At 31.8% G+C, this 12,396-nt stretch overlaps 1 protein-coding gene across 2 annotated transcripts in view; it reads right to left on the bottom strand.

Annotated features, from left to right (window-relative positions):
• LOC123703493 (plasma membrane calcium-transporting ATPase 3) overlaps positions 1–12,396 on the bottom strand; it is a 133,622-nt gene that overhangs the window by 113,532 nt on the left and 7,694 nt on the right. For both annotated transcript variants that reach the window (XM_045651509.1, XM_045651510.1), the window contains exon 2: positions 8,375–8,691. The gene's annotated coding sequence lies outside the window, so the exon portion shown is untranslated. The remainder of the gene's footprint in view (positions 1–8,374; positions 8,692–12,396) is intronic.

The raw sequence follows: 12,396 nt of genomic DNA, 5'->3' as shown, positions 1-12,396 counted from the left end.
ACAAATGGATTGGAAATGATCAAGTAGGTACCTATTTAATTGTAACACTAAATATTTATACCATACCTTTACTTTTCTACGTATTTCTTATTTATTCTTCTATTCGAAAAGAAGTATCAAAGCTAAACACAACATCAATCAATTTTATCTGTCCCCGTCCATTCGCGCAGGTCGACAAATCCGAAAATAGGCGGGAAACAATACAGACTAAACACGCATGTCTAATTTTTTTTTTCAGCATTGTGTCGAAGGAAACAAAATTAGACGGCATTGGTCCGGATTTATGTTCTGCGAATAAACATAACAATAAATATCGGCAGTTAGTATTTTATATTTAATTGTGGTTACACGTGGTTGCTATAATGGCATTTTGTCATTTCATTCGGTTTTATTGATAAAAATAAAATATGGAATAGACTATTCACTAGATAATAATATTTAGTAACAAAATGTACCTAAATAATTGAGGTAAGTACCTATGTCAAGTGAATTTAGGAAACAAATTAATGTAATTATTAAACATTATAAAAATTCAAAATAATTCGTGAAAAAAATTAATTTAATATTGTTTGATATTTCTTTTTCAGCTACGCCCGAGATTAATGTAGATAAATAAAAATACATAATGACGTATACGAATAATTACGAACCTGATATGTTACTTGATTGAACCATGTAGGTAGTTACATATCCAGGAATTATTTTTTTGTGTTGATTAGTATATCGGGTACCAAAGGGACTGGTAAGTATTTAACTAAGATAGTAGGTATTCAGTTTTCTTTAAAATTAAATACTTATAATAAATATCATATTTAATAAATTGTATCAATGATTGTATCACAATTCACAGTTCTAACTGTATAACTGTAAACTACTTACAACCGAAAACTGCATCATCATAAAAATTCTGGTTATGAATTATCTAGTTATTTTTAATCTTAGCATACACAGACATAGATGTATGTCTGTGTTAGCATATCTCCGTTTATCTCTCCCGCAAAAAACAACCATTACGTGACATAATGCACACATTTATCGTTATTTGTGTTTAAATAAGTGAATCAGGGGTTTAACATCATACCATAATAATTAAGAACAGTGCAATTTTTAGGTACCGTACTTATGCGGTGTTAAAATAACTTGATAAGTTTTATAAAAACAGGAAAAAATATTGCTTTTATATATCTCGATGCTTTTATATAAGTTTTTATATTTGAGTATCTTCTCTCTTTGTCTTTCAATTTATTTTAATTTATTAACCGACTTCAAAAAAAGGAGAAGGTTATCAATTCGGACGGTATTTTTTTGTAGGATTTAATACTTAAGCTAGTATGTGTGTGTGTTAAGCTAGTATGTTCTGCGGTATTCTTTATAATTTTCTTAATAAGTAATATAAAATATTATATTGTGTTGATAATTCAGTAAATTATGTTGTCCGGAAAAAAAATTATAAATAAACTTTGCGTTGTTTTTTCTGATCTTGGAAAAAAGCATTATCGTTATCAGTTATCAGAGCCGTAAAGTACTAAACACTAAATATTAAGCCCCTTGTACATGTTCTGCAGTTTTATAACAGGTAAATACTATCATCGCATGATCTTCAAGTGCACAGATACCGAAACGATTCAGGATATATTACATAATGAATAAACAAGTAAATAATAATGGTCTGATTATTGCAGTAATCCCGATAAAGCATTCTGACGCACGCCATTTTTGACGCAATCCTTTATTATTGATAAAGATAAATAAAGTATCAGAAATCGTCAGATTAGCTACATTCACTTACGCACGACTTAAGTATTATCGGAACATAACTATCCTTTATTGATTAATTTTCAGAACAATACAGAGTTTAATAAGCATAATAATAAATAAATAAATAAATAAGAAGCTTGTAGAAGAGATATTTCGGGAAAGTGACCCATGGTGTGCTGCCCCCTGATTATTTATCTAAATACACAACCTTAAGCAAAACTTACATATTATGTACTTATTATATAATATATTACCTACCTTTATAATATAATAAATGTAAAATGCATCATCTAAACCCACATTGTGACCCATTATTCCTTATGCGACACTACTCTTAAAGTTTTCTTAAATTAATTCATCCCCAATTTATTCCACAATAACTTCCCAGCCAAAATTAGACATAGCATTTACCCAACGCGTTTCCAAAATAGAAACCAATCTCTCCATCCTGCATCCCCCTAATCCCGTATACCCTTAAACGGGCAACATCCACATTTAATTATTGTTGATGGTTTTGGGCCGCGTTCGTAGCTTACTGCGCTAATTTGCCTCGCTGTCACATAAAAGAACAATCTCTTTTTGTTTTAATTATAAAAAAAACAGCTATATTGCGTGTGTTTAAAATCTGGAGAATTTATAATTCTGCTCGTGAACTCCATTCAAATTCTCGTAAATACGAGCGTATAGTGAATTGGGGTAAAGTTAAAAAATAGCAATTCGCCACCCCCCAGTTGGCTTGCCTCCAACGAGGCTGGCACTGGCCCAGGCTTCCGCCGCTGATGGAAGTAAGAAGTCTAGATTGTCTATAGACCTCAATAAATAGGTCATGTCAGGGATAAGTTAGGTATAGATCAGAATATGAGGACGTCCGCGTCGGCTGGACCTTGACGCTGGACAAAATACTACAGATAATGGCAATTAACAAGCTAAAATCGTGTCAATGGGTTTGTTTCTTCTTTTAAAAGTATTTTGATGTGGGAAGGAAGGGTTCATAGAAATCATAGACATGTATGACCTATGGTATTTAATATAAAGCTTTTAAAATATTAAAGTGAAACTTATTACCTAATGTAAGTTTTTCTGCTTATTATTCCTTATCTCACTATGTAATCCTGAAAGTTTGGAAAAGAATAAAATAAAATTCATAGAGTATAGACGTAGCTGTCAACACATTCCATACAGTCCACAGACAATAAATCTAGCGGTGTTGCATGACAGCAAAATAAATTACATTATTGATAGCGTAATGGTTGAATAGTACGCGAACGCAGATTTCCCGCTAAGAATACCTGCGGAGATTTACTAACATTCAAGATGAATCACCTGTAATTCTTTCTGTATGACTAAACTAATGCTTTTAATGTGTTGTAAAATTAACTCGAATATAACCAACTGACTTAACAACAATGTAATTTTTCTCGAAGAATATTCGGATCAATATTGTATTTTAAACTTGGAAATTAAATCGCTCTAAATTGAAATTGCATAACAAATTTAACACAACTTAAACAAATTTTAAAGTTAATAATGACAAGTGCAATAAAATAATACTAAAAATAAAGTTTTTTTGCTTTAATCTGCAAACATTATCTTTAATTCAATCTTCCATTTTATCATCATTACGCAAATACTTAGATTATAAATCAAAGAACGATTGACGTCTTGCGTAAATAATAAATATAATCTATACGGGTAAATATACAGTACATATTTTTAGCAATAAATATACCTAATTGTTAAAAATATTTTATAGTAAGTAAGTAGGTAGATACAGATAGTAGTACCTACTAGGAAATTAGTAGAAAAGTAAGTACCGATAATACATTGTTGACAAGCATTTGGAGTAAGTATAGTCTTTTCCGCGGATGCGGTTCTACCGAATACCCGCGGCCCCGTCTATAAAGCGGCACGGCCGCGGCGGAACACAGTGGAGTTTAGTCGGTAGGTCCCTGCACTCAGCAGGGTGAGTCCGACATAACCCAGGGCTCTTTCCCCGAGTGCCCTGGGTATGCCTAAATGCATTCTCCACTATAAAAAAAAAGTATAGTCTTTGGAAACGTAGTTTGGAATTGCTTTTTTATAAGTATATTTTTTCTCAAATTTTATATATCTACCTAAGCCAAGCAAAACCAGGGCGGGCGGATAATAATTACTTCCGCCCAGATAGGCCTAATTAAACAATAAACAAGATTGAGACACTCATAATTACTTACTTAGTTATTAATTATTATTCTTTACAAAATAAGTTTACGTAAAATTCATGTTACCTCATGTAATTTATGACACAATTTGTTGAATAGGTGATCGCTTATCTGTGCACTGCTGAAGTTTGAATTTCGAACGTGGAAACAACAACATCAGATTCAAAATCTAGTTGCCATACTGAAATAAAAGCTAAAACAAAACATGATTTATATGATGAAGCATATCTACATGATGTATGAGCAAATATTATAAATTATTGTATTTGCCGAAGCTTTAGTTTAGCTGGTCTGCCGGGCGACAGTGACGTCATCGAATGCGCGCGCAATCCAACATCGATCCATTTCGCCGCTTTCAGCGCTGCAGCGCGCACACGCTAGACGAGCTTCGCTGTATTATATAATTGTAAAGCGCTTTAAGAACTTTCATTGTATTTTGAATGTGTGGTACTAAACAATAATTGAGGTTACTTTTAACGTAACTAATGGGCCACTTATGTTGTTTAACGATGTTTCGTAAAAATGTAGTTTTAATTGAAATTGTTTAGTTTTAGATGTAGTATTGCTGAAAATAATGCAGTAGGTAAGTATTTCGGCTGAAACTTGTCTTTCTAATAATTCTTCTCGAGAAAATTTTAAGTGAGTACCTACATAAATTAACTATAGTAATAGGTACAATGCTTATAGTGTCCTTTGGTGTGGATTGGTATTTTCTACGTTGATTTAAAAGTATCTGAGCACTGAGCAGATTTATTATAATATTTACATAGGTACTTAATCATTGAAAATTAACCAGAAAATGAACATCAAATTATATTATTTGGCCAGTGAAATATAATTTGTAATTTCATTAATTTCTACTAAGTTCCAGAGGGTAGTAGAAATTTATAATAGCACGTGGTTAAGATTATACATATAGAATACTAGGCGCTTTTCCGGCATCATCAATACCAATTATTATTATGTCTTTCAAGTTTCATCCACTATATTATTATATCGTTGCTTTCATCAATTAAACTACCTACGATTCGACGAGTAAAATAAAATTATTGTAGGTAATTAATTACTACGTAGGTACCTATATATCAAATATCAATTATTAATATTGACGTAAGAAATTCCACTACCTAGGCATTGAGTTACTATGTACTTACCTATGTATGTTTTTATGTGTGTTATCATTCTGATATCTGAATCTAATGAAATTACATCGGTTTTGAATAAATAATAATTTGTTTATTTAAATAGGTAGGCTTCAATTGTGTGATGTTTATTGGATTTGTATCGCAATTCTGAAATAGATAACGATGTTATTATTAATTGTTTAATTATTATGACTAACTATAACTAGTCTATAGTGTAGTAGACTATAATGCATTGCTAATTGCCATTCTACGCAATTAAAATACCAACTAATAAATACTTATCTAATCCTGTAAAAATACTAACATAATATTTTTTCACACAACATACAAAAATTCTAAGCTTTCACATTTTCCATCCATCTTTTTCATTAAGACACATCGTATTTTCATGAAATAAAAGCAAAAATATTTCTACATTTCCAGGAGACTTGTAAAAATCCCACAGATGTGATATGGTACCCCAATTTGGGGTATAAAACAAAATGGTGCAGAAACTCACAATGGAGAGGTTTAGGGTAATGTGGTTGAGGTATTCGTATTCCGTAACATTCAGTGACACGCGACACGCACTGCACGTAACAAGCACGTAACTTGGACGTGAAAGAAAATCGAGTCAAGTTATGGGCGTATAGCGGATGAGAAAATTGTGGTAGGACTGTGTGTATAAATAATATTGAAGTGTATTTATATAGTATTTTCCGTAATACTTACATTGTATGATAAAGGAGTTTGTGGCCCAAAATATAATGACATTTTATCTTATGTAATGTGGACGGTGTAGTGTGTACCTACATTGCAATGATATTATATAAGTATAGAAACAAGAGGGTACATTGTACATCTGTATCATGTACATTGTACAGGCTTAGATCATTACTTAATGATCTAACTAAGTATCTAAGTGTACAGGCTGACATTTCCAGAAAATTTTTAGAACATCGAAAAATATTTTAGCATTGTTAACGTCCTTGTAAAGTGTTTAAATTTTCATTAAAAAACGACGTGTGGCACTCGGGGACTGCCGCGGTAAAGCTATTGCATGCTATGCCTTCAAGCCACACCTCCGCCCATCGGAGTGGGGAGAGTGAGGTTTTTTCGTTACGGAATTTCTCGATTCGGTCCCCGCGCTCAAGGCCCGCGATGACCTACTCGTCACTAATGAATCCTAAACTGTGTAAAAAACCCGCTTGCCGCACTGCAACTTGTTCCAATACTAACTCGCTCCGCTCATCGCTACCGCCTATGACTTCCACGTGCATCTTATTGTTTGACGTTCGTTTGATTTATAGCTACAGTCCCGCCTTTATTTCAGTTCTCTGAAAGTCATCATTCGGTTTTTACGATCCAGCCGATATGCTTCATGTAGTTGTATCGAATTTCGTATCAGGAAGTAGCCAAGCTGTGTGTTTTGTGATGCCCGTGCGATAACTTAACGATACGATTGTTGATAAAATTGGTACGTGGTGATGATGGTGTATCTCGTAAACTGCTGTTCTGATTTTGATGAAAGTTATGCCAGTTTATAGCTATATTAAAAACGATTACTTTCTCGGTGTGTGTATAACTTACATGTTGCAGTCTATTACAGATATTATCTGTGTTTTATAAAAAAAATATATATATTATACAATATTATATATATAATATATATACAGATCTTATATGTTTTAGATACAATATTTCCAAAATCTTCTAGCATATAAAGTTAATCCGCAAGTGCAGTCACCGGAAAAGCTAGTTCTACAGAAGCTTAACATCGCGTGACGTCACGGAAGCTTTGTGACTGGCAAGTAATCCTAGTTCCTACGTAGTATGTAGTATGTACGGTATATGAAGTCTATATTTTATTTCAGTTCACTATTAACTGCTTTTAAGACGTCATTGCCGTATAGTTTGTGAATTTATTGGAGTAAAGCAAAATCATAGTGAGAGATTTCTTGGAGAAAATTTAAATCATCACCCATTTTTATTCATGGAAATTAAATTATTTTAATTTTTTATCAATTATATTACCCACATAATATCCATATCACATAATACCGGTATCCAATAGCGTCAAAGAATATATTTTATACAACCTTGTTGTTAACCAAAAAACCTTGCCCAAACTATTTTCACATCTTTCAATTATCGTTACCTACCTTGTTACCTACCATTTACACATTTAAATTTTACTACAAAAAATCACGCAACAGGCCATTTTATATCCAAATGAACTACAATTTGGAAATGCATTAAAATTAGCAGAGTATTTTTGAGCACAAATTGAAATGTTGGGGTGACCAATGACGTCAGTTTAAGCACGAATGTCGTGACCAATCGGCGTATCGATTGGCCCTTGAAAACTCATCACAATTTGACTACGAAATAATATATTTAAAATGTTTAAGCTTAAATTGATAAACTTTTAAACTATTTCAGCTTATTTTTCAGGGCTTTTGTACTTAGTTATAAGTCTTTTATTTGAAACAAAAATACACTCGAAGTTGTACCTATAGTTAAAGATTTATAAGTATTAACGGACTATCTATGTATCGGAAACACAGGATTGCTTATAAAAATAAATACTATAAGTCGACGTGAGATTAATCTAGCTTAGATCTGATAAATCTGCCGCAATTCGCTAGATCGGAAATATTTTAATGGAAAAGGTTTTTGCACAGTATTACAATAGATATTGTAACACTGTGGTTTTTGTTTGTGTTTTTCCGAATAATATTACTTACTCTATGGTATTATGAAGAATGAACATAAATCATATAAATAACCTATTTTATACCTACAAAAATATAAATGATAATCATGAAAAATATGTGCTTCTGTAAGTTTTGTGTTGAAAAATGTTAGTATGTAAGTATATGATTAAAGGTTGAATAGTTTATAGTTAGCCTAAAAGTTAATTGGTTTACACTTTACATATTATAATGAATTTGTAATAATTTAGATAGGTAATGTGTTTGATTTCACAGAATTGGATTTCATACCTACAACATGGATAACAAGAGTCAGGTTCTACCTATGTTCATCATTTTTAAATGTATAACTACAGATATTTTATTATATTGTATACCTAGGTACGTAAAGCATATTATGTATATGTATGAAAAGTTAATAGATTTTTTTGGGATAATAAGGTAAGAATACCAAATCTTCTAACTCTTTTAATGAAAATAGATTCAGTACTTTTCCAGTTACAGCAAGAACGTTCTATACAGACTACACAGGTGAGTGTTTGTATACGTATAAATACATCTAGAAACTTAAACTTACCTTTGCGGTTCGTCAGACAAGCACACGAGGCCTCTGTGCGTCTCTCAATCTCAAAGTCTTCATCACAGTCAGTCCACACACGTAAAACGATATTCGATATCAAATAATACTAGAAGGACATTTTTATTTAAAAAGCACCGAAAAGTCCAAAGTCTTTAAGTCTACAAGTGAGGTTTTTTGCTAACCCTAAATAAGCGGTTACCTAAATCGGTTTTTGTGTGTTTTAATACGTGGCGAAGCACGTGTCGTATACCCGTCCCGCTCCATATAAGGCGTTTTGGTTACACGGATCGTTCGTCTCTTTCGCACGACTGGGTCTGAAACAAAGATTAATTAATATTAGTTCATAATCATTAACGTGAAATTACAATTTGGCAAAATGTAAGTTCATAAAACATATTTTATAACGCCTACGTAAATTTTAGTAGCAAGTAATGAATAATAAGTAGAATGTTTAAAGCTTTTTTTGTAACAAAATTTTCAGTGTTTAATATTTTTATGTTCATTAAGGAACCTAATTAGAGTTTAAATTATAGAGACAACATATTTTATAATATCCATACTTAATATTATAAATGCGAAAGTAACTCTGTCTGTCTGTCTGTCTGTTACTCAATCACGCCTAAACTACTGAACCAATTGTCATGAAATTTGGTATGGAGATATTTTGATACCCGAGAAAGGACATAGGCTACTTTTTATCCCGGGAAAATGACGCAATCCCGGAAATCCCACGGGAGCGGCAACTATGCGCGTTTTTCGATTTTCTTGACTGCGCGGGCGAAGCCGCGGGCGGAAACCTAGCTTAATTATAAATATGCTCAAGATGTTTAAAGTATGAATGCACATTCCACGTAGTTTTTGCAATGAACTTTTTTGATTTACTTTATAGCAATAATTCTTTCTATCTAAAACTATTTTATTTTCTTCTTTTCATGGTCAATCAAAATCTAGTCATTATTTCCTTATAGTAATAGGTAGGTATATAAGCAAAAAATATTTATTACAGGCGCACATATTAAATTATTTAATTGAAGTTTTAATATCAGTACGATATCATTGAAAAGCGTTGCCCTTGAAATAGTTGCTCTGAAAAGCTCATTTACCTATTTTTCTTTATAAATACTAAATAGGTACTTCATTTCAACGACGAATCTAAATAATAGGTACAATTCAAAATTTCGTTTTCAATGAACATAGCATATTTTTAACTCAAGCTCTTACATTTGCAAACTGAAAAATGAACTTCATAATATTCATTTTTCTTTAGGTAGGTACTTATTTAATCCTAAAGCCCAGATTATCATATTGATCAAAGCCGTGGATTCAAGTCAATGAAATTTAATAATACCTAGTTTATAGTGTATATAATTTCAGCCCTTAAAATCACAAAGACGTAAGTGACCTTATTTGGCGGGTATCACGGTGTATACCAAAACGATTAATCTTATTTTGACGTGCCATAATTAACTTTAAACCTCGTAGTCATTAGTTCGTGTTTACAGTTGGTTTAGTTTTCTCATATAGGTATTGGTATTTTAGTTACCTAATAAGTTATTGTTAGAACTTATTTTGTAGAGTTTGTGGCAGGTAATTTCTTCCGAGTTGAACAAATGCTCTGTTTGTATAAAATCTCCAGTCTTATTTATTGAAATCGTCTAAATTACTTTTTTTTATAAGTCGCGATTTATAAAATAAAAATAAAAAATTGCATGGCTGTTGAAACTGCCACACACATTATATTTAAATAAATAAGCAAGTATATAAAACTAAAAGTAAACGCAAATTACATAAAAACTTATATAACTAGGTAAGTATATTACTTACCAGAGAAATTGAAAAAAAAAACTATTAATAATAAAAAAAAGTGATCAGATAGTCTACGACAGTGGTGTTGAGAACATCTCTAAACGGTCAAAGTACCAGAATGATTGTTTTTTTTTTGGATGTTTTCGAACACATACAGAAAGATGAGAGTGTTGTTGAATGACAGGCGAGGATGGCGCCCAGCTCCTCGTGACTGGCTTACTGCGTAGACACGGACCACCGAGAGACAAACAGACAAACTTTTATATGTTGTGTTGGAGAAAAAAACTTTGATATCGCGATTGGTAAGTTTTTGAGGAGGGTAGATGATAGTGTAGAACTTGTGGTAAATCTTGACTACTAAGGTGTACGGAGTTCGAGACTGACTGGGTCATACAGAATTCTTTTTTGTTTTGTGATAATTTTTTAAGCATTCTAGAATTTACTTTATATAGTGCACAAAACTAAACTTTTAATTAAAATTATATTCTATGAATTTTTGAAATAAAAGTAGGTACCTATGTATTTTTCTATTTTATACAAATAAATTGTAATTTAATATACAAAACTATTACCTATACCTCCTAATTATAGTTAAAGGCTTATAAAATATTTTTTACAATTAGCATCATTTAATTAAAAGTCTCGTATAATCGCTGCACTGAAGAATTTGTCAAAAGTATGAAATAAATAATAAAGTTTTACATAATTAAATAACCATTGACCTACCTATCTAATCTAATTATACTAAAATATAAGTCGATATTTTTTACCATTCAAAATAATTAAGTTTCTGTACGTACGTTAGTGGATTGGTGGAAATTAAAAACAGCGCCATCTTTGTGAGCACTTAGCAATCACAAACACAATTCACCAAGTATTGACAATTGATTGGTACAAAGCTAAAAAATTCAACGAAAGCGTATTATTACGTAGATTTAGCGATATGAAATTTAGGTCGTTCATTTTATGAGTCTGAAACAGCTATGTCCATAAAATAGACAGCAATTAATGCTATGCAGATGGGTCAAATATTTGTGCCTTATGAACTATCAAAATGTTGAGAGGAATTGTGGCGTCTTTATCGACTCTATGATAATTTATTTGTTATTGTGACTTTAAAATAATAATCTATACTTAAATATTATAAAGTTTATTTGAACACGCTAATCTCAGGAACTACTGGTCCGATTTGAAAAATTCTTTCGGTGCTAGATATCATCGTAGTATATTATTATTAGTCTGTGATATCATTCATCGAGGAGGCTATATAATAATATTATCATCTCGCTAAGACCAACAGGAGCGGAGCAGTGCGGGCAAAACCGTGGAGCAAAGCTAATGTCTAATAAAGCTTTAAAAATAAATATTTAACAGAGTAAATAGGTACATCCAGTTTATATAGGGATGATAGCATTTCCGAATACATATATTAGGTTGATAATATTATGACTATCGAACAAAAAAATTCCCGGATATAAACTAAGAAAGGAAAATATAATGGCTACTTTTTCTGTGAGCACTGCAATGAGCAAAACGGGGGGAAGAATTTAATTACATTATTCAATGTCCATGAACTTAAATGAACCATTTATTTAAAATACAAGCGCCTATTTCAGTGCTGCCAGATTGAAATATAAATTAATACACACAAAGAAAAACTTTAACAGTAAAGAAACAACGTTATTACGCCAAGATATTATCCCCAAGAATATCTCGGAATTTATAAGTTTATTGACTTCCAGCTGACCTAGTTTTAACTGTAAGTAGCTTTTAGAGAAAACGTCAGGCGAAGGCTTTGTTTCGTGACGTGAGATTTAAGAAACGGCCCTGGATTCTTGTGCGGTTATTGACTATTGTATATTATTTTAGGATCTTAATAATATTATAAAGTAACTTAAACCGCTGGGTTCCGTGACAAGATGCTAATAATACCTCTATCTCCCAGTTCAACTAACAATACCAAAAGCACACGGTCTATTATATCTAAAAATTGTGATTCTTATTCCTACTTTGATAAAGTATTACGCAAAAACACTCGGATTACTGTATGTTTTTTTCATAAAAATACCTACTTAAGTTTACAATAGGTACACACAACGACAAGTCAAAGTCTATTCATCTCTTATTTCTGGCGTGGGTCCTTGGGGATTCCAAAATGGGGTCACAGGGTCGCAATTTCTTGTCGAACACAAAAAGTAATTGTGTCGATCAGT

This window comes from Colias croceus, chromosome 26, assembly GCF_905220415.1.
Source record: "Colias croceus chromosome 26, ilColCroc2.1".
Taxonomy (NCBI): Eukaryota; Metazoa; Arthropoda; class Insecta; order Lepidoptera; family Pieridae; genus Colias; species Colias croceus.
Note: the sequence above shows the minus strand (reverse complement) of the source record. Positions and strands in the feature narration are given on the sequence as shown.